The 27,384-nt window shown below is 48.7% G+C and overlaps 1 protein-coding gene across 1 annotated transcript in view; it reads left to right on the forward strand.

Annotated features, from left to right (window-relative positions):
- The window catches only part of FRMD6 (FERM domain containing 6), a 203,478-nt gene that overhangs the window by 17,260 nt on the left and 158,834 nt on the right, over nucleotides 1-27,384 (forward strand). The window contains exon 2 of the mRNA XM_089778277.1: nucleotides 20,491-20,635. The gene's annotated coding sequence lies outside the window, so the exon portion shown is untranslated. The remainder of the gene's footprint in view (nucleotides 1-20,490; nucleotides 20,636-27,384) is intronic.

Raw genomic sequence — 27,384 nt, forward strand, 5'->3', positions numbered from 1 at the left:
GAAACTGATTGTTCCTTCCTAAGCGGAGCCCTTTACATTTGTCTGTATTAAACTTCATCCTATTTACCTCAGACCATTTCTCCAATTTGTCCAGATCATTTTGAATTATGACCCTATCCTCCAGATTAGTCGCAACCCCTCCATGCTTGGTATCATCTGCAAACTTAATAAGTGTACTCTCTATGCCATTATCTAAATAATAGAGATGGTTGGAAGCTTTCTGGTGTAATATTTCCTGTCAGAAAATGATGATTTGTAGGGATTTGTTGGGAGTTTAGTAAAAAATTGTTTAGAAGAAAAAATGGAACAGAGCATTTTGATAACATGGTTATCTCCTGAAATGGGGAGGAGTCCCCCCCCCCCCCCCCCCACTCCCCGCTCTAATTTGATTGCTAGAAGCTGGGAATAGACAACAGGGGATGGATCACTGGATTATTACCCTGTTCTGTTCACTTCCTCTGGGGCAGCTGGCATTGGTCGCTGTCAGAATACAGGCTACTAGGGTAGATTGACCATTGGTCTGACCCAGTGTGGCCATTCTTGTGGAAATGGCTGCTACAATTTTCCAAAATTAAATATTGTGATTTTCATGTTGAAATCAGAATACAATGTTTTGATTCACCTCAGTCCATTTTTTGAGGGGGGAAAAAACCATTGTGTGGGAAATTTTGGAACTTTTATTCCTGTCCATTACAGGAGGGGAAAATCTAAACTATGGAATTTCCTGCAAAGCCCAGATCTAGTGAGTAATGACTTGCAATCTTCCAGAGGGGATTACATAAGCCATGGACAAGCAGCCTTTTTCATGAGACCACATCTGTCACACACAGACCCTAATAATGGCAAACCCTGTTACATTTCTCCCTCTTGTGAGCGATGCTTTCTCCGTGTCTTTCATTCTGTGCGGTGTGGTTCCAATTGAACAGCCTTTGGAGTTGTGGGTTGGCAGGACGATGCAGACAACAGCAGGAGAAATGTGTGGAAATATGTAATGACAAGGGTGTGGTGCAACAACGGAAAGGCCGCCCCAAGTGTCCTGAGAACGGAGCCAAGGGGGCCAAAGTCTGATCTCTGTTGTGCTGGCGCAAAGCTGGAAGAACTTAATCACTGTGACTGCAGATTTGCCTCGGAGTCAGAGATCAGAATCTGGCCTGGATTATTGTATTGGGCTGGCTGTTTGGCCCAATTTACAGGAAGATTAAGCATTAAAAAAAAAAGCCAGCTCAGTCGTTTCATGTCCTCAGCTTTCCAACAATAACAACCACCCAACCAAACCCACCCTCCTTTTGTCCGTCTGAGATTGGCTATCGTTGGTGGAGGCCGGGAAGGAGGCCCGGAACGGAAAACCCTGCCCAGTGTGCAGAGGGAATCCAGACACAGCTGTGTGGTCGAGACGCATCCCGCCCTAGCACACAACATTCTGCTCCCATGACTGCAGCCAGGAACGCTTGCCATGCCCAGATGAGAAAGCTCCCTTTGGGAAACTGCTGCAGGGTTTCAAGCTGTTGGGAATGTCTTGGGTTTAGTTCCCCGCCTCACACACCTCCCCGGTACCTTTCTTTCTCCTCCTCCTTTTGGACTCTCTTATAGTAACTAATAAACGAGAGCCTGAGGTGGAGGGACAGGCCTTCCTTCCAAGCCAGCTTCATAGGCACATGAGACCATCGAAGAAAGGAGTCTGAAGGGGGTTTTGCTAGCATGAAACTGGGGGAACATGTTGGAGAAGCCTTCCACAGCCCTAGATTTCTTACTCCCCAAATGCTGGTAGATGACTTAACTCAGTGGTCCCCAAACTATGGAGTGCACCTCCCAAGGAGGGGCCTGGTGTAATGTTTGGGTGGGAGGGAGTGAGTGGCAGGACCCAGAAAAGCCCCCACAGCAGGTGGGGAGGGAGTGCCACTCAGCCCCCTGCTCTATGGTTGCCAGATGGTTTAACCAAAAATGCCGAACACCTCCCCACCCCACCCCACCCCACCTCCACCCTCCCAAAAAAACACTGGGGACAAAGTTAATAAGCCAAAAAAAAAAAAAAAAAAAAACCCAGCATGGCCCCTTTAAGAAATATCTTTGAGGCTTTTTTGGCTTTAACGGGCGGCCATCTTGTCTTCCTTCTCCGAGCCAAAAGACAGCTCCCCTGCGGAACCAGATAAGTGGGGTGTGGGGAGGAGGAGAGCTGGGCCTGGTTGCTGAGTGTGTGTAGGGTTGCCAGGTGCCCAATATTTTTGCCTCCTGGCAGGGGAAAAAATCAGAAAATACCAGGCATTTTAGGTGTCCGGTATTTTCTGAATTTTTTTACCAGACAGGAGGCAAAAATGCTGGATTGTCTGGGTCAATACCGAACACCTGGCAACCCTACCCTGCTCTGCCCCCAGCCCAGCTCCACCCAACTTCCTGCTCTACCCGGAGGCCGCAGCCACTCCCCCAACCTCAATTCTGCCTCCAGCTCTGCCTTCAGCCCAAGCTTCTCTGATGCGCCAACCGTGCAGGAATGGAGGGTGTAAGTGGGTGGGTGCAGACAGATTCCATTAGAGGTAACGACGGGACTTTAGACCCTATTTTTCCTGACTTTAGACCCTATTTTTCCATCCAGGGCTGCAGATTTGATGCTTGCCATTGGAGACAAAGTAAACAGCACCCTAGCCTGGACCAGTTCATTGCAGAAGAGGTCTTAGCCAGGATGTGGGCCTGTAAGGAAAAAGACTCCGTTGGCACGGATGTTTGCTGGAACAGAAAGGTGGCAAACAGCAAATCAATAGAAAGAAATACTGTCTTTTCACAAAGGGTAGAATTAGACTGTATATAATTGCCACAGGATACTGCTGGAATCCAGAAGCTAAGTAAAATTCAAAGAGGGATTGGGCATGCAAGTGGATAAGACTAGCGTTGTTTTGGGAGGGAAATGGAGATTTAAACCAATCTCTAACTATTAGGAACTAGGATGAGACCTTCACAGAGGCAGATATATTCCCACATTTGCTACTGTGGAGTTTCTTGCACCTTTCTCTGAAGCATCAAATGTTGGCACCACCGAGCACATGATATTAGACTAGACTGGTCATAGGTTTGGTGCAATCTAGTAATTCCAGTGTTCCTATCTGGGCCTGCTTGTATTCAAAATTCAGTTCAATGAGATCTGCTTCGCATGATGACTTGTACCAGAGCATGATGAATTGTCAGCGTAGGGGAAAAAAGAGACAGACACTGCCTTCTTTTCCAATGTCACTATCCTAGACATCACTGGTTCACCTGGTTTCCCCCGCCGGTTCTGAAATGCCGACTCTCTTGTAGTTCTTACCTGTAAAAGGATGAAGATTTCCGGCTGTAAAGGAATGTCACCCTGACATCCCATGGTCAGGAGCTGGAAGAGAGCCCACTCACACAAGATTACTTGGAGGCATGAATAGCTTTCTAGGAACACTTTGCACAGCTGCTTCTTATTCCCCCTCCTAAGGGGAGTCCTCCTGGCTCTGTGAACTATTTGCACCTGTGTTTTTAGGGCTACGGGTTGAGGCATAGGAGTATGGGTTGAGAATCACAGATGCGCTGCATGGCTGATTTGAGGTTCTGTGTGAATCGTTTTTTGAATCTCTAAGTTTCTGACCTCTATCTTGTGGCAGTGAGTTCCACAGCTTAATGGTACATGGATATAAACTATTTCCATTACATTTAAGTTTGCTGCCTTCAGATAAAATCAGTTGCCCTCTTGCAGCTCAGCTACTCTAAGCCAGTCGTTATTTTAATATACCTAGAAAAGTGGTTCTCAACCTATTTTCCATTGTGGGCTTTGTATACCGCTCTCTGTGTTCTATGGGCCACATCCACCCAATATATTTGCTACATGTATGGCCTTGAGGATGTAAGAGGGGCAACATCTATGTGCTGATTGGGCCACAGGTTGAAAACCTCTGGTCAAGTATTGTCCTCTCTTAACTTCTTTGTCTCTGAACAGTTTTTAACTTAGTGCTGCGTGTTTCATTATCCAAGGCAATGGTGATAGAAAGTGATTTTCCCACCAGGCTATAGCACGAAAATATTTGATCTTTCTAATGGTTGTAATGGACTCATCCCAAGTCAATGAGTAAATTGCAGTAATTCATCTCCTGTGCCCACTTCTCCATGCTGTTCAAGTGCTGTTGTTACATCCCCGAGCCTCTCAACCCAGCCTCATTCAGATTCTCTCTGCTCAGTAACTGAAATGACACTGTTCTTCTTGCCAATTCATTTATTTTTAAACTAATGAAGGGCCTTAATTATTCACCATTCCTATATTCACTACAAAGGACAGCCCCATCTGCAGCATAGTGAGCATTCAGAGCTATTCGCTAGCTACTAGCAGCTGTGGGCATTCTCAACCAGGGTTGTGGAAGCAAAAGGAGAGCGGAGGGAGAATTAGTAATAAATAACTTATTCGCTGGATCTTGGCTTTTCCCCCTGTTCTGTTCTTCAATCGGCTGCACCCAGATGATGCTTTTCTCAGCTGTGTCACTTCCCTGACAATTTTGGTGACTAACTCTTGGCCTGCAGGTTGCATTTGAGGTTCAAGCTCTTTGAGCAGACCACGATGCCTCACAACTCAAAACTGGCTAACCGCTTGTAGCTGTCCATGATATGGCCTGGCTTTCAGAAATTGCCATGCCTCTTACTGTAACAGATTGGGGTGTAGGTAGCTTGGCCTAGCAGTCACGGCTGGGCTGGTGTCACCAAGTCAAGGATGCTTGTGAGGCACTAAGCCAGCGAGCGAAGATCAAAGGAATCACTAGAGCCCGAATCAATAGGTGAGAGCCAGGGTCAGAGTCAGGCTGGGTTCAGAGACTGGAAATGATCAAAGGAGGTGAAGTCTTTCCCGATTCCCAGCAGATAGGCGATGAGGAAATCGTACTGAGATAAGACTAATGCCCATATGTGCTATCTAGAGTTGAAGTCTATGCAGCTATTACAGGTTCTAATGGTCAGAAAAAAACTATGCACCAGGTGTCTATCTTCCCTGAAAGGATAGTGTCACTCTTTGAAGGTGTCACTCTTTGAAGGTGGACAACAATGAAGAGGGGTTTGGAACGGGTCCCATATGAAGAGAGATTAAAAAGACTGTGACTTTTCAGCTTAGAAAAGAGGAGACTAAGAGGGGATAGGAGAGAGGGCCATACAATCATGACTGGTGTGGAAAAAGGGAATAAGGAAAAGTTATTTACTTGTTCCCATAATAGAGGAACTAGGGGTTCCCAAATGAAATTAATAGGTAGCAGGTTTAAAACAAACAGAAGGGAGTTTTTATTCATGCAGCACACAGTCAACTTGTGGAACTCCTTGCCAGAGGATGCTGTGACAACTAGGACTTTAACAAAATTTAAAAAAAGCTAGATAAATTCATGGAGGTTAGGTCTGTCAATGGCTATTAGCCAGGTGTTCCTAGCCTCTGTTTGTCTGGAAATGGATGACAGGAGAGGATCGCTTGATGATTACCTGTTTCTGTTCACTCCATCTGAGGCACCTGGCAGTGGCCACTGTCGGCAGACAGGATACTGGGCTAGATGGACTTATGGTCTGACCCAGTATGTCCCTTCTTATGTTCTTATTTAATCAGGAGCAGCTCCTTATTTCACAAGTCCATTCTGCGGAGGGGAGGTTTCGGCCGTTGTAAGTACAGGGCTGATTTGTAGGACTCGGGCAGCATCTATGAAATTATCTTCAGCCCCTGAATGCATTAGGGCCCCATCTGGGGGAATTCAGGGCTATGCATCAGTGGGCCAGCTCGACCTGTGGTGGGGGCCCTAGGGTTACCTGGGAGAAGTGTGGGTGAGGTAGGGTCAGGGTAGCGGTCTTCTCCTTTTGCTCAGGTGGCTGGTGGTCAGTATGGTGAGAGAAGTCAATAAATGTGTCCAGGTTGGTCCGGGTCTCCAGGCTTTTACCGCCTTGCTCCATCCAGACTGAAATGAGTGCAATTGGGCCACCTCGTTCCCCTCAGCATCGGTCATGAGGTGTCAGAACTAGGCAGGGTATGAAGCAGCGGGTTCTCGCTCTTCGCGCAGCCCTGGTGGTGCGGCTTCTGCTCTGTGAGCATGATGAAGGCCCTCAAAAAATGCAGAAACTTCTCACAGGAGCGTGTGCCAGTCAGTTTACACTGGGCTGTCCTGCTTCTCCAACTAGCAAACCTACCCCTCTCTGGCCTGGTCAGTGGGAGGGCAGAGCAAGAAAAGGAGACAGCGTTGGTTCAGGAAACCCCCAAACTTCTGGCGGTTCCCAGAAAACTTTCAGGCAGAAGGCCTGGACTATGGCCTTCTCTTCCTGGGAACATGCTTTCTGCTCACCAAGTGTCACATTTTCTGTTCGGAACTGCACCACTTGGGCCCACAGTAAATGGTTTTGTCTGAAACAAAAGACAGGACTATGTAGCACTTTAAAGACTAACACGATGGTTTATTAGGTGATGAGCTTTCGTGGGCCAGACCCACTTCCTCAGCTGTTATTTCTCCTGGAATGAGGTTTAACAGCTAATTCGAATTAAGGGCTTTAGTTCGAACTCCCGTTTCACTGCCGCGTGTAAACGCGGGCAGTTATTCCGGGCTAGTCAATTTCCAAAATGGCGACCACCCGGGAACATGCTAATGAAGTGTGGGATATTTAAATCCCGCGCTTCATTTGCAATTTCGGTCACCCTCACTAGCCTCTCTAGTTCAAACTAGGGGGATAGGGTAGACATACCCTAACAGAAGTGTTGGAGCATAAGCTTTAGTGGGCAAAGACCCACTTTGTCAGATGCATGTAGTAAAAATTTCCACTACATGCATCTGATAGAACAAAAGACAGGACTATGTAGCACTTTAAAGACTAACAAGATGGTTTATTAGATGATGAGCTTTCATGGGACAGACCCACTTCCTCAGATCTGAGGAAGTGGGTCTGGCCCATGAAAGCTCATCATCTAATAAACCATCGTGTTAGTCTTTATAGTGCTACATAGTCCTGTCTTTTGTTTCAGCTACACCAGACTAACATGGCTACATTTCTATCTCTATTATGCATCTGACGAAGTGGGGTCTTTGCCCACGAAAGCTTATGCTCCAACACTTCTGTTAGTCTCTAAGGTGCCACAGGACTCCTCGCCGTCTTTGCAGATTCAGACTAACACTGCGACCCCCTGATTCTTATAGTCACACAGTGACCTAATGTCCTGTCTTGGGTTGTTCTCCCTCCATCTTCATTTGCTCTCTCTCTTGTTTTATAACCATGTTCCTGCACCAGCGTCCATAGGGTTACACCTGGTTTGCAGCAGACCCCTTCTGATAACATCTGACAAGCACCGCCATGAAAGAAGAGCCACGCTGGGGTGAAGTTTCAGTGTCTCGGGGAATGCTAAACAGAAATGAAATGTCTCTCCATAGTGAATACTGATCACCTCCCTGCCTATCTGTTCGCTGGGACGAGATAAGCGTCTCTGTGAGGAGCACTGTTAATCAGTTGGCCTAGAGGTCTAGGGGCAGCCCGACTTATCATGAACGGTGTCAGAATTCAGGACAAGCTCACACAGGGCTGGGAATGCTCAGGACGTGTTGTTTGGGGTCAGGTCGACACGAGAAACGCTTGCTGGTAAACCAAGTCTCTTAGGAGTGCTTACAGCCATACGTCTCTACAGCCAAAAGCCCTGCGAGAGAGGTGGTTATTTGGGCATGAAAATGCGTGGTGGATGTCGTCTATTGCACGTGGGAAACTGATATAAAGTGCATCTCCAGTGTAGCTTTACTAGCCAACCTTTTCCCCGGGCAGGCAAGCCTTTCGCCCGCCTGCCCCTTTGTCCTGACTCTCGGGTTAGCTGTTAACACACCCAGAAGGGAGCCTCATTCAGTTCTCCTTACAAGGAACCAGGATTAGCTCAATGCAGGAGTAGGCCAGAGAAGCAAAAGGACAATGTGTGTAACCCACACACCTGCTGGGTGTGGTGCACTGTCCCATGTAGTGGCGCACAGCACAGAGGCTGTGAAGGCTAGGACTATAATAGAGTTTAAAGAGAAGCTAGATAATTTCATGGAGGTTAGGTCCATAAAAGGCTATTAGCCAGGGGATAAAATGGTGTCCTTGGCCTCTGTTTGTCAGAGGCTGGAGAGGGATGGCAGGAGACAAATCGCTTGATCATTGTCTTCGGTCCACCCTCTCTGTGGCACCTGGTGCTGGCCACTGTCGGCAGACAGGATACTGGGCTAGAAGGACCTTTGGTCTGACGCAGTACGGCCGTTCTTATGTTCTTATGTTCTTATTCACAGAGGCTGTGTCTACACTGCACCCCTTTTCCGGAAAAGGGATGCAGATTAGACACATCATTATTGCAAATGAAGCGGGGATTTAAATCTCCCCCGCTTCACTTGTATAAACATGGCTGCCGCTTTTTTCCGGCTCGGGGCTTTGCCAGAAAAAAGCGCCAGCCTAGATGGGGATCTTTCGGAAAATAAAGCCTTTTCCGAAAGATCCCTTATTCCTGATTTTAAGAGGAATAAGGGATCTTTCGGAAAAGGCTTTATTTTCCGAAAGATCGTCGGCTAGACTGGCGCTTTTTTTCGGCAAAGCCCCGAGCCGGAAAAAAGCGGCAGCCATGTTTATACAAGTGAAGCGGGGGAGATTTAAATCCCCGCTTCATTTGCAATAACGATGTGTCTAATCTGCATCCCTTTTCTGGAAAAGGGGTGCAGTGTAAACACAGCCAGAGAGTTTGCTCTACACCCTCAGCTGAGTACCAGCTGGGTTTTGGCTGAAGCAGTAGAAGCTCGTGCATTAAGCTCCAGGGATCCCAGGTTTGGTTCTGCCTGTCCGTATTACATGTTCATTTCCCAAATGCCTGGTAGGTTGTTAGGCGGGAGGGGAACATTATGTACCAGTGTTTGTCTATTGTTGGTCAATGGCTTATTTTGCATTTGGTTTACGAAGCCGTTCCAATCTGGTGGAGCGAATGGGGGGAGGACATACTCCCTTTGCATGGGGCCTTCCATAGGGTACATCCTGTGCTGTGCATGATAAATTGACTTGTCTCGCACTCCTACTAACACCGACAGGAGAATCCGTCGATTTAGAGTCCAGGAGTCTCAGTGCACCTGTTTGGTACGCAGCTAGAACAATAGTGCTTCCTCCCCCGTTCCGCTGTGGTTCGTGGCAAGCAGGCGACACGGCCGGATAGTCTGCCAGATGCCGCACTGCATATATCCTCAAGCAACACCAGTGGCTGGTGACCTTCTCCAACAGACCTTCCATCCTTTGGCCACTGAAATAGCTTGGTGTCATCTTGGCCTGTTTTTGTCTTTATTAAGGAGGTCATGCAATGCAGCAAAGGAATACACACCCCGGGGAAAAGTAAGGGCCAGATGCCCATCTTCTGTAAATTGGTGCAATGCCACTGAAGGCAACAAACCTATGCCAATTTGTCAGATGAGCTGGCCAGTTGTGTTCACTTACACCAGCATCCGACAACCTGAGTCCTCTTATTATCTGCAGTGGCTTCCAGAGCTCCACTTCATGCAAAGTTCGTAGGGTCTCTTCATTGGGGATAGGAAGCATCCAAGCTTCTTTGGGGTGGAGATGGCTTGAAATATGTTCTAGCAGGGGTGATAACGCTTCCATTCTCATGCTTCGTTTGGCTTGGCCACAGAGTGTGAGAGCCCCTCAGGGCAGGAAATGTGTCCTACCTGCGCATGTGTGTACAGCACCTAGCGCAGCAGCAGGCTTAATCTTGACATCAGCCTCGGGCCCTGTCCGGCTGTCATACAGACAATGTTTTCACACTTCGGTGTTCTGGAAGAGGTAAAGACTACCAGCGTCGAGGTAATCATCCCCTGTCGGCAACTTCGCTGGACTGATCACGTTGTTCGGATGCCAAACCATCACCTCCCAAACAGGCTGTTTTCTCAGCTGAAAGAAGGGAACGACAACGGAAGTGTTCTAAGGACTTGCTAAAGGATAACTTAAAGAGGTGCAGCATTGATGTTGACCCTTGGGAGACACTCGCGAAGCGGACAGGGGGCTGCAGACAAGGGAGTTTGACAGAGGGAGTCATAATATGGTTAGAAGACCCGCAACACCTGTGCCAGCACTGCTACTGTCTCCTCCATCTGTGCCTGTAGCCAGACAGACCTCCTGACCTTGGATGCCTCTACCCAGATCCTGGTGCGGTTTTGCAGGGACTGTGGCTTGCAATTCCCACTTACTGAAATCCAGGCTGGGGGAACCACCCAATGTGAAAGGTGCCTGCTGGTGGAATCTCTCAGGAAGCAGGTGGGAGAGCTACAGGAGAAGGTGACTTGGCTGAGGAGCATCCGAATCCACGAGGGTATTCAGGTGGAGACCGCTGAGGTAGCTGTCCCACTAGACAAGGCTGCTGACACACCACTGGTGGCGGAGGAGATGGTTCAAAGGGGATGCTGGCAGCAGACAGTGCTCCACCCCTGCTCCCAACCCTCCCACCATGGTACTGGAGAACCGTTACACTGTTCTGGATACGGGCGATAAGGAATCACTCCCTACAGCAGAAGAGGAGAAGCTGTGTACCCCCAAGGCTAGGAGGTCTGCAGCCATCCCTGTGAGAAGGAAACATAGGGTAGTAGTGGTAGGACTTCTGCTGGTGCCACTGTCCCACCATTCGGCCCAGTTAACTGGTTACCTCTCCAGTAGGCCTAATGCTTCCCTGGTAACCGTTTCCATCCCTATAAGGAACTAGCTGCATCCATCTCGGAACCATTCGCAGTTCTTTTTAAGAACTGACGGGGCACAGGTGAGGTCCCAAAACTAAGGCAAATATGCACATTGGAAGGCAGGGTTAGAAAGCAAAGTGACTTTGACAGGTTGGAGGATAGGTCTGCATTCCACAAGGTGAACGTCAGTACAGACCAGGGCCAAGTATTGCATTTAGGAAGGAAAGAAAATCAAAGGCACAACTCCTAAATAGGGTACACCTGGCCGGGTGGTGATACTGCTGAGAGGAGTGTGGGGAGTTATCACCCATCCCAGATTGACAATGAGTCAAGAATGGGACCCAGTTGCACACAAGGCTAATGTCCTCTTGGGTGTATGAGCAGGAGGGTTGTGTGTGTAAGACACTGGAGAGGCACGGGTCCGCTCTGCTCAGGCGGAGGCCTCCGTTGGAGAGCTGGGCCCTATTCGGAGCACTGCGCTTTTGGAGAAATGTGGACAGATGATAGAGAGTCCAGAGGAGAGCAACAAAAATGAAAAGGGTTTGGAGAACCTAGCCTCTGAGGAGGAGTTAAAAAATCCAGGCATGTTTAGTCTTGAGTAGGGCTGTGATAACCATCTGCAAATATGTTAATGGCTGTTATAAAGCGGATAGTGATCAGTTGTGCGCTGTATCTGCTTGTAATACGTCTGGTTGCTCTGGGCACTGCTGAGAGCATCAGATCAGGGCAAATTGCTTAGAACCAGGGCTACTGACAGCCCAAGACTGGGTTTCTCTTCTATAAGGCACCAGACCAGTCACCCAGAGCACTCCAGCTGCCAATCTGGCCAGCAGGGAGCCTCACAAGCAAAACCCCTTAAACACCCCAGTGTTCTCTGTGCCAGAACCAGACCCATGCCTTACCTAGGTGAGAGGTTATAAAACCCAATCTCACCAACTCCAAACAGGTTCTCCCGGTCCCAAAGGACCAGCCACAGTCCCAGATCAATTTATACCTCGGATCTTACCCACAAGAGCCCACTGGACCAGTCCTTTAGCATCTAAACTCTACGGCTGCGTCTAGACTGGCATGATTTTGCGGAAATACTTTTAATGGAGACGTTTTTCCATTAAAAGTATTTCCGCAAAAGAGCATCTAGATTGGCAAGTGCCTTTGCGCAAAAGATTTTCTTTTGCGCAAAAGCATCTGTGCCCAGGATAGACGTGGTTTTGCGCAAGAAAACTCCGGCAGCCATTTTCGCCATCGGGGCTTTCTTACACAAAAAATTCCTGTCCCTGTCTACACTGGCCCTCTTGCGCAAGAACACTTGCACAAGAGAGCTTTTTCCCAAGCGGGAGCATCAGAGTTCTTGTGCAAGAACACTGACAATTTTACATTAGATCGTCAGTGTTCTTGCACAAATTCTCGTGGCCAGTTTAGACAGCTGGCAAGATTTTGCGCAAAAGCAATTGCTTTTGTGCAAAATCTTGCCAGTCTAGACGCACCCTACAGGTTTATTAATAAAAGAAAGGAAAGGGTTAAGAGTGAGATTGCTAAAGAGAATACGTTACATACACCAATCACCAAGTGCTTGATGCAGGCTCTTGGCAGAGATGTAACAAACTGAGGGCTTAAAAGTCTCTGGTGTACATCGTGTGTCAGGATGGGTCAGCAATCCTTCCCTGCTCTCTGTCCCTCACAAGGGTGCACCTGGAATCAGGAGCAGGATTAAAGACAAGTTGGAGATGGCCTCATGGTACTTTTATATTCCTGGTGTCTCCCAAACTGGAGCTGGTCACATGGTCAAGTGACCTGTCAGTGTCTTTCCTGCAAGTAGCCATCACGTACTGGCTGGTTTGCAGGTTTCCAGACGCATTCCTCAGGGGTGTATTGGCCTCTCTGCGAGCCGTTGTCCATGAAGAACATTTACAATACACGAACAGAGCCCATATTCATAACTTCAAATACAAAACTCCTACAAGTGAGTAGCATACACGGAATCAGGAGAGCGTAAGCTTTCCTTTGACACCTCCCATCACGTTGGACAGAACTTGGAGCAAACACCACCTGTGGGTGCTGCAGCGATCTGCCTGTTCACATTCCAATCCAATAACGTGACACCACTGAGGGCAGAACAACTAGCAAGAGGTTTAATCAGCAGCAAGGGAGATGTAGGTTAGTGTGACGGGGCCCCACGCTGGCCCTTTAAGGGTAAAACCCAGCTTGAAGAGGGCTGAGAAAGCAAAGCGCCACAGTGGAGGCAGACTAGCTAAGTAGGGCCCAGCTGAGGGGGTATAAATAAAGGCTCCTGGAAGGGAAGAGACTCTTGCTCTAGCTGTGGACCTGGCTGCCAGGGAAGCTAGAGGTTTCCTGACTTAGAGCAGGGCTGGAGAAAGGCTGGGGAAGCTCTGGCCAGGCAAATTTCTAGGCTGCAGGACCTGAAGTGAGGCCTCAGGGTACTAGGGCTGCAGGGAGGCAGCCAGGGTAGGTGATGGCAGCGGATCTACACCCCCTTGCCAATGAGGGGCGGCCATTTTAGGCTGCAGTTTGCCCCTGATGAAGGTTTAGATGAAGACTGACAGTGGGTCACTGAGGCAAGGTGGGCCTAAGGGGTTGGGGGTTCCCAGAGGGGGAGGACCCCAGAGTGTGGGCCACTGTGGCACGGCAGTACCCAGAGGTGGAGAAAAAACAGGTAACTGTGGGTGGGACACTGACCAAAAGGGGGCGCTCCAGGGCTGAACGAGCTAATTCCCGAGTGACCAGCAGGAGGCGCTTCTGACAGTGAGAGTTTGCCTGGTTACAGTTAGATATTAGGGAAATGTTTCTAATTCCAAGGGTTGTTAAACAGGCTTCCAGGAGATGTTGTGGAACCCTTGTTATTTTAAGCACAGCTTGGACAAACGCCTGTGAGGGTATGTCTACACTGCATTTTTCTTAAAAAATGAGGTTTAAGGGTTATTTCGAAAGAAGGGTTTTTTCTCAAAATAACCGCGTCTAAACAGTGTTTTGTCTTTCGAAATAGGGTATTTCGAAAAAGCGCCCGGACGTGATTATGCAAATGAAGCTCGGGAAATTCAAATCTGCGCTTCCTTTGCAATTTCGCTCGCCGGCATTTGCATTCCTCTCTCGAAAGAGGAATGCAGCGTAGCCATACCCTCAGGGATGGGCTCTGTTTACTTGGTCCTGCCTCAGCACAGAGGGCTGGGCTGGACGACCTCCTGAGGTCTCTTCCAGCTCTGTGATTCTACGATTCTACTTCTTGAGGTCCCTGCCAGCCCTGCTTTTCTGTGATTCTGTGATCCTCTTCCAGTACCAGCTACAACCACAGAGCAAAAAGAAGCAGACTAACTCGCTAAAAACCCCCATTAAATTAACTACACTTTTGTGATGCCCAAAAGGAGTTTGTTCTGAGTTCACGGGGCGCTTTGGAACAAAGCAAGGGGCTGATCTAGGTTTTAACTGGTTCCTCGATTCATCCATTTAATGAATCCCTAGCCCCAAGGCGGCAAACTGCCAACCCTGCCTGTTTAAAGCAACAGTGTTAAGCTGTTTGTTTTCCTCCAAACTGGGCCAAAAGAAGAAAGCCTTATTGTTCTATTGGCCAGACAGAAGAACAATGAATGGATAGTGTAGAAATGGGATGGGTAGTGGCAGGAAGGTGTCTGAGCACCGTCAATCAGAGGGGGGCGAAGGGTGGTATTTGTGGATCTGCTGCCGATAAGATTGTTTAATAATAAACAGAAGTGGCGCAGTCATTAATTTTTGCAGCACCTTAGATGCACGGATAAAACACATTCCTGCACCAGAAGAGGTTAACATCTAACTAAGAGAAGGCAAATAAATGCAAGACAGTTCAAGGGACCCCAGTGGTGGAAAGGAAGTGTGTGGGGATTAGAAATGAGAGCTGGTATGTAATGGATTTGCTGGGTTTGCTGGCAAATCCAAGAGATTAAACAATTAGTTTTAGGTTGAACCAAAATTAATATAGTTTTTGAAAGTGTTGATGAAAGAAGGATTTGAAGGAAGAGGTTGAAGGAGGCATGAGGTGGTGGAGCAGGAGTGGAAAGATGAGTTATGTTGCCAGTGCTGGATCTGAAGCCCTTTGAGGGTGTGTCTACACAGCAAAGTTATTGCAGAATAACGGCTGTTATTCCGAAATAACTATGCGAGCGTCTACACAGCCATGCCGCTATTTCGCAATAATTTCGAACAGATGACTTATTCCGACTTCTGTAAACCTCATTCTGTGAAGCATACCGCCTCTTCTGAAATAGCTATTTCGAAATAAAGCGCGTGTAGACGCTCCACTTTTGCTATTTTGAAATAGCCCCTCATCAGGGCCATTCTAAGTTATTCCTCCTGGGGCTCTAAATCGAGATAGCACGTCTATATTATGGAAGCCTGCCTTGGACTAATTTTGAGGCCTCCCTGCAGTGTAAACGTGCTATTTTGAAAGCTCATGATTCCATCTTCATGTTTTGTTAGTCTATAAAGTGCTACCAGACCATTTTTTTTTTCTGTAACAGACTAACTCGGCTACCCCCTGAAGCTTCTATTGCGGAAGAGTTTATTCTGAAATAACTGAGCAGTGTAGATATAGCCTCATGAGAGAGCAGGTTATTATGGGTAAATGACAAAGGAAGCTGGAACTTACTGTATGTGCGACTGACCATAACCGTGCTGCAGTGGTGAGTAAGTGTGTGCTGTTAAAGCTCCTGACATATCTCTAACTGTTATGCTTAGAGGTGTGGGTGGGCCTCTATGCAGGATTTCATACACTGTACTCTATTGTATGTCTCATCCATGCCCGCCTCTCCAGACCAGGTCTTCAGCTGGTGTGAATCGACATAGCTCTCCTGAAATATGCTGGAGCTCCCCAAGATATGTTGCGAAAGCTCAAAACTCACAGCTGTTGGTTCATCCAGCTGGATGGACGTCCTTCCCGTTTGCTGTGAAAAATTAGCAAAAGGGTGGATTGTATACCAATCCCATGTGTATTACATCCAAACAGCTGTGTTAAAAGAGCATCATTTAAGGTTGCAAAGTCAAAAGTTAGGAAATGCCAAAATTACAATTGCCCGTTCTGCCTGAATTCACCCCCTTCTGTGCATGATGATAATACCATTTTTAATTACATAATCACATACTATTTTGTCAGCAGGAGCCCTCCATGCTGCCCGGGTGCCACTGAGAGTACAGGAGAGACAGTCTCCCCGCTCGGGGCTGGTGCCCGGTGGCCCCCAAGAAGCAGAAAGAAGTAATTTCAGCAAAAGGCCAGCTCTGCCCATGCAGCCCTGAACTGGAGCATGCTCACTGCAGATAGAATCGTTGTCAATTGCAGCTGTTCAGTGCTAGCACGTCTCTATAGAGCATGTGCACACTGAGGGTTTTTTTTCCAGGGGATTATAATTTGGACAGATTTAGACTGATTTTCACAGAAATGGCAATACGCACGTGCCTGGCAACCAGGATGACCTCTCTGCCAAATTTCAAGTCCCTGCTTGACAGCATGAAGGCACTGCAGGGTGTCAACAAAATCGTAGCAAGGTCTGTTTCTTTTTAACAAGGGAAAATATGATCCTTTGTTCTGACAAACCATTGAACTGTTTTAGAGGAAACTTTCCAGCAAAATACATATTAGGCAGTAACCTGGCTAGAAAAGATTCAGCCCACACAGTTTGGGTGGCAAAATTTTAGGCAACTGACAACAGTCTCTTATAATGAAAAGCTTTGGGCAGCTGTAACCTTAGACATTGCTACTTGCTCTGTTTCTAATAAAATCATAGGACTGGAAGTCCAGCCTGCTTCACTGAGCCAGATTCAGTAAACCTAGACCATCCCTTACAGATGTTTATCTAATCTCTTGTTAGGCTGGGTCTACACTAAAGGGGAAGATTGAATTAAGATACGTAACTCCAGCTGTGTTAATACATAGCTGGAGTTGACGTACTTGATTCGAGTTTCCCTGCCGTTCCCACAGCAGGAGGCCAATGGGAGCAAATGCTCCTGTCAGCTTCCCTTATTCCTCACAGGAGCAGGAGTACCAGCCACTGAAGGGGACGCCCTCTGAGTTTGATTTAGCGGGTCTTTATTAGACCCGCTAAATCAAACTCAGACAATCGATCGTGGCAGCATCAATCTTCCCTGGAGTGAAGATATGGCCTTGTAAACCTCCAGTGGTGGAGATTCCACAGCCTTCCTGGGTCACTTAGTCCAAAGTTTAACTACCCTCTGACAGGGAAAGTTTGTCCGAATATCCAACCTAAATTAACCTTGCTGCAGAATAAGCTGATTATTTCTTGTCTTGCCTTCTGTGGCTATCAAGGGCAGCCCGTGACTATAGGCCGACTCAGCCGTCGCCTAAGGCGCCGCCTTCAATGGGGCACCCGATGATGACGTCAAAGGGTGCCCGGGGCACCCAATGATGACATCACTCCATTGACGGCCGTGCAGGTGGGGGCGCCGATTGCTCGTTCCGCCTGGGGCGCCAGCTGCTGCAGCCGACCTTGGGCCGCTCCTGGTGGCTATGGAGAGCAACTGATCGCCTTCCTCTTTACAAATGTGAAGACTGTTACCATGGCTCCCTCCCCAGCTTTCTCTTCTCTAAACTAAACATACCCAATTCTTTCAACCTTTCCTCACAGGTCACATTTTCTAAACTTTGTGTATTCGTAGCTCTCCTCTGACTGCCTCCTATTTGTTCTCATGTTTCCTTAAGTGCAGTGCCTCACACTGGTCCCTATACCCCAGCTGAGGCCTTGCCAGAGGATGTACAAGATGGCTGCCGATGCAGTGCGTGCGTGTTTGTCGCTTAGACCAACAGGCAACATGCTTCCAGCTGGAATCCTGACTGGGTTCCCTTCCTCAAAGGCTTTCACAGCCTGCCCCTGACGTTCACCTTCCTCCACACTCTCTTTGGGTGCATTCTTCTATTCTTCCCGCTATGTCTCAGGCCAAAGGAGACCTCAGAATTGCGCCTTCTCATGAGGTGCAGCCGGCACCCAGCCCCGGGTCTGGGCCGTCACAGCAAATGCCCAGGGGCGACCGTGGGGAGGTGGGAATGGAGCAGCACTTTCTATCTCCTTACCCATGGGCCCAATCCAAAGTGCACTGAAGTCACTGGAGCTACATCTACACTGCAGCTATCCTAAAATAGCTATTCCACGTCTTCTGAGCGCACCCGTTATTTCAAACTATAACAGGCTCGCTGTTCCGATCTCCCTGCAAACCTCAATCCACAAGGAGTAAGGGACGGTTCGGAGTGGCGCTTTATTTTGAAATAAAGGCTGTGCAGACAGCGCCAGATTTCAAAATAAGCTATTTTGAAATGGACTCGAAAGAAGCTACGCAATTTGTGTAGCTCAAATGGTGTTGCTTATTTCGAGCTCCGGGTGCAGTGTAGAATCACTCTGGGAGTGTTTCCATTGAGTTCGCTGGGGTTTGGAGCAGGCCTTACATAAAGGCCTGTGAGCCCATAGGTGCAGGAAGTAGGGGTGGGGAGGCGCTGCAGCACCCTCAGGCTGTGTGTCCAACATGGTGCATAATTAAAGTGGCACAACAACACATAAGAATAGAAGGGGCACAGGATATTTAACACATACAGGAAATGCAGTCGTTTCTACATAACGTGCATATAAATTCCCCATATATGCAAAAGTTTTTAGTTTCAGTGTTGTACTTTAACCCCTGTGCTCAATACAGTGTGGTATGGGCGGTCTCTAGAGACACATAGGAAAAATGATCATTACAGAACATTTAATATTTAACAGCCTGTCGACGCTGGCCAAGCCGTTAGAGGATGGGTAGGGGAGATCTCATTCACGGTGCAGGCTTCCAGTTTTATTTACAGACAGATCCATATACTCTTAAATAATAGAAAAGAAGATTGGACGGGCACTTACATTCAAATGTTCCTCTGTCTATCGATCTGACTGATCCGCGAGGGTGTGATTTCACTGCTGCTTCTTCCGTCTGCGGTAGCTGCTGGCAATTCTGCTGCTGCTGACCTCTGAATTCTGCTGCTGCTGATCCTTGGGGTTTCTTGCTCTTCCAGGTAGACCCGCCTCCCCTAATTGTCTCATCACTCTTGCTCTTCCCAGAACCCCAAACCCAACTCGCTATCAGCCTTATTTATTGGCATGTATTTATTGACAAGGTCAACTTCTCTCAGCCAATCAGCTTTGATCTTTCCCCTGAAGCCATCCCAATTTTTAGATGCCAAAGCTCCTCCCGCATCGCTTCATACTTATTTTTAGATGCAGAGCCCCTCCCCTTGAGTTGCAACAACTTTCTAAATTATTTTCAAATATTGGAATCTTTCTGGAATTTTCCACTGTCTAAATTTAAACTAGGTCATTTCCGTCTCTGCCACTGTGGTCTGCCATGTTGGATTTTTCCTATATTTAAACTGTCATTCATTGCTATTTCAACTAATTACTGATTCATGCAAATCAAAGTTTCCCGATACTGTCACCACCTTAATTATGTCAATTGGGAAAAGTGAATTTTATGCTGTTTTTAAGCCCCCTCTGAGGTTGAGGTTTTTCTGCAAGTCTCTATTTAGGTGCTGTAAGGTAGCTCTGGACATTCAAAGGAAATCTCTTGTTAGTGTCAGTAAGATAAGTGATGCTGGTTTAATCAGGAATCTCTCTAACTTATGGCTATTGCAGGGGGTTAAGGGAACCATGCTAAAGATGTGTTGATTAATACCACACTGTAGTCTGAAATTTGGTGACAAAAATCAGGTCTGAGGAGGTAAATAAAACGTTTTTTGAGACACTCTTGGTAGCTTTAAGAACTCAGATGTTCCCATGGTTAGGATGCTAGTTGGAGACCTTCATTTAGGTCCCTGCTCTGCCACAGACTATGGAAACGACCTTGGTCAAGTCACATCATCTTTCGTTGCCTTAGCACCCTGTCTATAAAGCAGGGTAAATAGCTCTTCCTAGCTCAGACACATTGCAGGAATAAGTATAGATTGTGATACGCCCTGTTATCACAGGGGCCATAGCTATACCATAGGTATTTTCAGACGTGCGCAGTGAAATCTGAATTGTTGTCATTGGCCTCCAAAACCACCCAGGTCTGGTTTTCTAGAGCAAAGCAGCAGCTTCGTTAGCAACAGGGGACTGGATTCGATCAAGCGCTATCACCGCCTAGGACACAGCCTTTCAGTTACCTTTATGTGCCATCCCCTATCTGTGACATGGTTGATCATTTGATTCAGTGGTCGGTAATGGGTTCCTTTGAGTTATGGACTTGATTTAAGTTCCTGCATTCTGTAAAGGTGATTTCTCACTGGCTTGATTTCTGCTCACCTTTAATTAAGCTCTCTCCAGCCTAACAAGCTGGCTTTTCCTTCTCGTTTCCCCTGCTCAGTTTGATTTCCCAAGCTGGTGTCTCTCTCGCAACACCAGTCTAATGTGGTAGAGTTGACAGAAAGCGTGTCTGATTTCTGGTCACAGGAGGGGTTAAACATAATAGGCTAAGGCATAAAAAGACTCATGAAAATATATGAGTGAAAGAACAGTTTCCTTTTCATCTTGGACGAATGGCAGCTGCATTTCAAAGCAGTTCCACTAGCAAAGCAGAGTCTGAACAGTGTCGATGAATAAGAGATCACAGACAATGCCGTGTTGTCCGCATGACGCCAATTGTTCTTGCGCTTTGAAAGCATCTCCCTGGTAGATTATTAAAGCATCGTAATGTGCCTTCCCCCGCCATTTCCTTGTACGCCATGGGGACCCGAGCTCGGCCTGCGCGGAGAGTAATAGCAGCACAAACAGCCACTTGCGAAAGCTGTAATTGCACTGGGAAATGACCAAAGCTTTTTGTTTGCTTTTAGATAAATAATACACATGTAGGGCATAGCCTGGTCTTGGTGTTACTGCACAGCCCAGAAGCTGGATTTCCTGGATTGTCTCCTGGATTGAGTGCTGACTGACGTGACTACGGGCAAATGCATGCCGCCGCTGAGATACCCACACCAGGTAAAACCCCTGTGCAGGTGCAGTTGCAACCCACACACCTAGGCTATGTCTACTCTCGCGGCTTCGTGCGCGGGTAATATGCAAATGAGGCTAAGCGTGGAATATCGCCGAGCCTCATTTGCATACCTAATGAGCCACCATTTTTTTCAGAAGAGGCTCTTGCGCAAGGAGCATCTACACTGCCCCTTCTTGCACAAGAAAAACCCTCTTGCGCAATGCTGTTCTTCCTGAAAAGTAATAGGTGTAACGGCATTGCACAAAATAGTGGCTCATTAGGTATGCAAATGAGGCTCGGCGATATTCCATGCTTAGCTTTTTTTGCATATTACTCGCACAAGAAGCTGCGAGTGTAGACATAGCCCTAGAGGGAGTGGCTCACAGTCCCATGGAATGGCACTTCGACCACTTACAGAGAGAGAGAAGAGCCAGGGAGCTCTGGAACCAACTGGCTTTATAGCTCAAGCTGTAGAGGTGCCTACATTAAGCTCCAAAGGTCCCATGTTCAGTTCCACCTGCTGGTGGTTCTACAGTAGACCAGTATAAACTGGGCCTTCTGCTGCTTTGCCCAGTGCGAAACCAGAGCAAGTCCTAGTTTACTCTGGCATAATTCATCTGTACTAGGGCTTTGCTCTCGGCTGCTGCAACCATCTCCTTGTTTCCCAGTGCACAGGGGCGTCCAGTGTGTATAGGCTGACTAGGATGTCACCTAAGGTGCTGTGTTACACGGGGCGCGTAATGATGACATCACGCCATTGAGGGCTGTGGAGGCGGGGGCACCGATTGTGCATTCCACCTGGGGTGCCAGCAGCCCGCCTCGGGCCACCCCTGCCGGTGTGCCATCTGCAAAATGAGAGCAGTGACCTTGACTCACAAGGGGATTGTGAATGATTGTTTGCAAAGCGCTATAGGATCCCGGCATAGAATATTAGTGAGACTAGGAAAGCGGAAAAGTATTCATACACGTATGGGAGTGTCTGAAGTGCCGGTTTTGTTCAACATATTTATTAATGACCTGGATGAGGGGATGGATTGCACCCTCAGCAAGTTTGCGGATGACACTAAGCTAGGGGAGAGGTACTAAGCTAGGGGGAGAGGTAGATACGCTGGAGGGCAGGGATAGGGTCCAGAGTTACCTGGACAGATTAGAGGATTGGGCCAAAAGAAATCGGATGAGATTCAACAAGGACAAGTGCAGAGTCCTGCACTTGGGACGGAAGAATCCCAGGCAGTGTTACAGGTCCCAGCCAGCGGCTGGGAGTAAGGTAAGCCCCGGCGGGGTAGCAGCCAAGGAAGTAGCCAGACGCAGTTGTGAAAGCGGCGCGCAGCCCAGCCGTGTGTGTTTAACGCACTGACGAGCGCTAAAAGGACCATACACGCCGCCATTCCTTAGGCTCACGTCAGTGAAGAAGCAAATGAGCACTGCCTAGTTTGCAGCCGGGAATTCACATTACCAGGTGAAATATTGACGCCTCGTCTGGGCCTCTGGGACTCTGACGGTGTTATCAAAAAAGGGTCCTTTGCAGTGAGAGAGAATCCTGTTGCCATGGTAACGATAGCATGGCCGACGGCCACTATTTCACTCTGCTCCCGAACATGCTCGAACAGCGCTTGTATCCCCGACCTCAGAGCTGCCATAACACCCGTACTGAGAGCCTCCTGACGCCGACGCCGCGCCCCATGCGAATAGCACTAGCACTTGCCAGCCATAGATCTCGAAATGCTCGACAAGGGAGGTCAATCATCACCCCCAGGGGAAAACTGAGCCATGGGGAGGGGCAGCAACTTAGTAAAGGTCACCCAGCAGGCCCCTGGTAGCACCAGGAATAGAACCCTGGTCCTCAGCGCCCTAGTCTAGTGCTAGATCCACTATCTTTGTTCCCCTCGAGTGGCTGGTCCACAAAGCGATTTCAATGTCTTATTAATGTACTCCACTGCAAGGCACCAAACCAGTCACAAAAAGCACTTCTGTTTGCCACAGTGGCCAGCCAGAAGTCACCCAAGCAATCCCATTAGACACCCCAACTTTCCCTGTAGCACAACCAGCACCACCCCGCACACAGATAAGTTATGAAAAACCAATCTCACCTACTCCGAACCGTTTCTTCTGATCCCTAAGGGCCAGTGACATTCCTAGGTTCATTTATACCTCAGAGCTTACCCAAAAGAACATGCTGGGCCAATCCTTATCATCTAAAATCCTAAATTCTATTAATAAATGAGAAGAAAAGAATGAGAATAAAATTGTTAAAGGAACCACATTATATACACCAATTACAAAGTTCCTGGTGCAGGCTGGTAGCAGAGAAGTAACAAACTGCTATCTTAAAAGTCTTGGGAGTACATCCCGTGTTAGGATGGGTCTCTTTCCCCAATATCCTAGCCTCGGAAAGGTGGAAATTGGTTCTTCCTTTGGGGATCATTTCCCTTAGGCCAGGTCTACACTAGACCCAACAGCTCGGCTTATGGTACACAACTCCAGCCATGTAGAATACACAGCTGGAGTTAGTTTCCCTTATGCCGAGCTTGGTGGCATTCCCCCAGCAGGAGGCTGACAGGAGCAAATGCTCCCATCGACTTCCCTTACTCCTGGCAAGAGGCAGGAGCACCAGCCATCGGTGGGAGCACACTCTGAGATCAATTTAGCAAGTCTTAACTAGATGGCGCCACCCATCTGATTAGCAGGCGCCCACAGCTGGCAGCATGTGTGTCTAGTGGTGGTGCACATTCACACATGCCTCAGTGCACACAACAAAATTTATTCTGCACGCAGATGGACAAAATTAGAGGGAATATTGCTGGGGAGTATCCCTTTAAATACTCTGGGTGCCCTCTACTGATGCTTACTGCATTCCCTGTGTTAGTGGCACTCCATCAGAGCCCTGGGCCCTTTCAATCGCCGCCGGAGTGCTGAGTGGTGCGCTCCAGGAGGCTCTGACGGCCGGCAGGGCGGGGACAGCGTGGCACCGTCTGGAGGGTGCTGAGGGCTGGCCACTAGGCTGCCCTTCATGTTATGTTTGTTGGGTCAGGAGCAAAAGCGGCAATGTGCGTAGGGCACCTCGCCCCGGAGCTCTCTGCAGGATCAGACGCTAACTTGGGAAAATCGCCCTTTGATGGCGGGGAGAATGAGTAACTCTCCCCCTGGTTGGGGCGATTTGCCGGTGACTCCAGTTTTCCCAGCTGGAGGGGGTGTCTCACTGAGGGCTGGTCGTTCGACCTTTGCCCTGGGTCTGAAATGCAGCCCGAGCCTATGAGCAGCGCAGGGTGGCTGAGGGGGGTCTGGACAGCCCCGGCCCTGCCCTCCCCAATTCCCACCCCTCCCTGGGATGGCCGTCCCACATGCAAGTCAGTCTTGCCCCGCCAGATGTGGGGATGTACTAATCTTACTATAAACGGCGTGCCTCAGTGTCTGCCTGCCCTGTCTCGAGAGAGAGAGGCCATACGGGTGTGTAGACACCACTTGCACTGCTACTGGCCCATCCGTGACCTGAGTTAGGCCCTCACCTTGAGGCAACAAGAAGTCAGTAGTGTAGCTCTTGGATTCAAGGCAGCACAGCCTAGTGGCCAGAGTCAGTAGTGCAGCTCTTGGGTTCAGGGCAGCACAGCCTAGTGGCCAGAGTCAGTAGTGCAGCTGTTGGGTTCAGGGCAGCACAGGCTAGTGGTCAGAGTCAGTAGTGCAGCTGTTGGGTTCAGGGCAGCACAGGCTAGTGGTCAGAGTCAGTAGTGCAGCTGTTGGGTTCAGGGCAGCACAGCCTAGTGGCCAGAGTCAGTAGCGCATCTCTTGGGTTTAGGGCAGCACAGCCTAGTGGCCAGAGTCAGTAGCGCATCTCTTGGGTTTAGGGCAGCACAGTCTAGTGGTCAGAGTCAGTAGTGTAGCCCTTGGGTTCAGGGCAGCACAGCCTAGTGGCCAGAGTCAGCAGTGTAGCCCTTGGGTTCAGGGCAGCACTGCCTAGTGGCCAGAGTCAGTAGTGCAGCTCTTCGATTCAAGGCAGCACAGCCTAGTGGCCAGAGTCAGTAGTGCAGCTCTTGGATTCAGGGCAGCACAGCCTAGTGGCCATAATCTAAGGGGTTGGGGCAGCAGCCCCAGTAGGGGGTTGATCTATGTGGTTTTCGGGTCTTCAGGCTCTGCAGTACGAGTCTCTCTCGGAGGCTCCACCAGCTCTGGAGGCTCAGTGCAGTCTCCCGGCTCTCCGGCTCCTGTCGTATGGGTCTCTGGCTGGGTTACCGCTGGTGCACCCTTAGCAGGTCCTTCCTCCCCAACACCCAGCCCAGACTGAGCTGAGCTGCTCCCTTTTATACTCCCCCAGCCCTTGGAGCATGCCCAGTCTGGCCGGCAGGGCGGGACTTCCTCCACCTACAGGGTTTTAACCCATTCTAGCCCAGTGCAGGGAATGCACACCCTGTTACATAAGAACACCCCTATGCACTACGGTGCTCTGCTCTCTGGTGGCCCCTACTGTGCTTCCCAGGCTGAAGAGGCAGGAGTGGGAAGGTGGCAGCTATTCCGTCTCAGGAGCACACTAGAATCCCAGGGCTGGAAGAGACCTCAGGAGTCAAGTCCAACCCCCTGCCCAAAGCAGGACCAATCCCCCAGAGCTTTGTCAAGCCAAGATTTAAACACCTCTAGGGGTGGAGATTCCACCCCCTCCCTAGGTAACCCATTCCAGTGCTTCCCCACCCTCCTAGGGAAATACCTTCCCGTGCTCTTGCTTTGTCTGCCTGTCACTGTAGTAATACCATTGGTGGCCCATGAGACTTTTTCTGTACTGTGGCCCATGTGCAGGGTTGCCCGATTCCACTGGTTTCTGTCCACGTGGGTTTTTCCCCCCAATGGTATTACTACAGTGACAGGCAGACAAAGCAAGAGCACGTGAAGGGAGGGGCATGCGGATTGCACACACAGCCAATCACCGTGTTGTTCAGTCGGCTCACCCTGCAAATTTGAGGTGCCCAAGTGCCGCTAGCAAACTATCCCAGGCAACCGCCTTGGTTACAACAATCTTGCGGCCCACTGTAATGGAGGAGGGGCTTAGGTTGTCCACCGCTGCGCTATACCTTTGTGAGCGAACTGAAAGAGAGTTTGGGGCAGGGCTACTCATCTCGTTCAGTGTTTGTACAGCACCTAACACAACCGGGGTGCGGGCTGGGACCCCAGGCTATGGCTACACTGCAGGCTTCTTGCGCAAGAAGCTTGTAGTGGAAGAGATCTTCAGCCAAAACGTCTTGCACAAGAGCGCGTCCACACTGCAAAAGCACATCGGAAAAGCGATGTGCTGTTGCGAGAGAGAGCAGCCAGACTGCATGGCCGCTCTCTCGAAAGGAAACTCTGATGGCTATTTACAGAATGGCCACCAGGGAACCTGGGATTTTTTCGATTGCATCTTTTTGCGCAAAAAATCCCTGTTCTCCATCCACACACACCTTTTTGCTCAAGAGCTCTTGCACAAAAAGGAGTTATTCCTCGTAGAAGGAGGAATACCTACACTGCAAAAACCCCTCTGTTCTTTCGTTTTACTTGTGCAAAAACGTGCTTGAGGTGTGAACGTTCTGCAAGTTTTTGCACAAAAACTCTGTAGTGTAAACCAGTGTTTCTCAACCTTTTTTTTACAAAGTACCTCCTTCCCCCCCCCCAAAAATTTAAGTACCCCCAGTACCTACAGTTTTCAGACACAGGTTTTTTTCTGCTATTGCAACACATTTGTTTAAACAACTTTATCGTAGCTGGGTGGGCAATGAAATTTTTGGGTGTAAAAAGTACAAAAATAATCAAGCGCTGTAAAACTTACAACAAAAATTCAGTTTTCTCCAAGTTTCAGTTGTGTTGACATGCCCCCCAGACTTCTCTCAAGGGTACTCGTACCACTGGTTGAGAAACACTGGTGTAGACCTAGCCCCAGGTACTACAATAATAATACGTCTCATTTTAGTCATGGCTGGGGTTTGAACCCTTGGCACAAACACAGCCCTTAAATACATTTGAGCCAAAGGATCAGCCATCCAAGCTCTCTACCCACTGCGGTCAATAGGCTGTCTTATGCTGATTTCAACAGGCTGCCAGCTGGGCACTGAGCTGGGTGGTGTAGCAGAGTCAGATGTTCTGTGGCTGCATCACACACCCTGGCAGCCAAGTTTCATTTGTCGTGCTGGCCAGTGTGAAATGCCTCTGCTTTGGCCTAGCCAGCCTGGGAAAGATTGCCCTTAGCCAAGATCTTAACTTCTGGGACCACTGATCCCTTCCTAAACAGCCTCCCGGGCCTCCTTGCCTTCGTTCTTATCTTTACATCAAATGAAATAACCTGACATCCCCAATCCCGGTTCGCCGGGCCAGCATGGAGTCGTTTTTCAAAGGCATCTCCTCCTACACTGTAAGGTGCCGGGAGAAATCCACCCTTCAGAGCATGTCAGCAACTTCCATTCAGAGACTCTGTATTTTGATCGTTTAATGTGGTGGCAATTAGTGGCCACATGCGTTCTTAGCAGGACTGCTTTGCTGCTTGATCTCGGAAACAGTGATGTTAAATACTCGGTCGCTTGGTATTCGACTGAAAGGAAATGTGATTTCACCTCTGTCGTCATTTTCCTCTGCGGTGTTGACTGCACCTATTAAGCAGACCACATTCCTTCTCCAATGCTTCTTTCCTCTTGGGGGAAGCAAGTGCCAGCTTGACAGGGATGTATCTTTTGATTGGCTTGGAAGAAGCTAAGTTATTAACCAACAGGCGGCCTTGGTGGGCGAGTTCACACCACGCTGC

Source organism: Pelodiscus sinensis, chromosome 5, assembly GCF_052426305.1.
Source record: "Pelodiscus sinensis isolate ZL-2025 chromosome 5, ASM5242630v1, whole genome shotgun sequence".
Classification (NCBI taxonomy): domain Eukaryota; kingdom Metazoa; phylum Chordata; order Testudines; family Trionychidae; genus Pelodiscus; species Pelodiscus sinensis.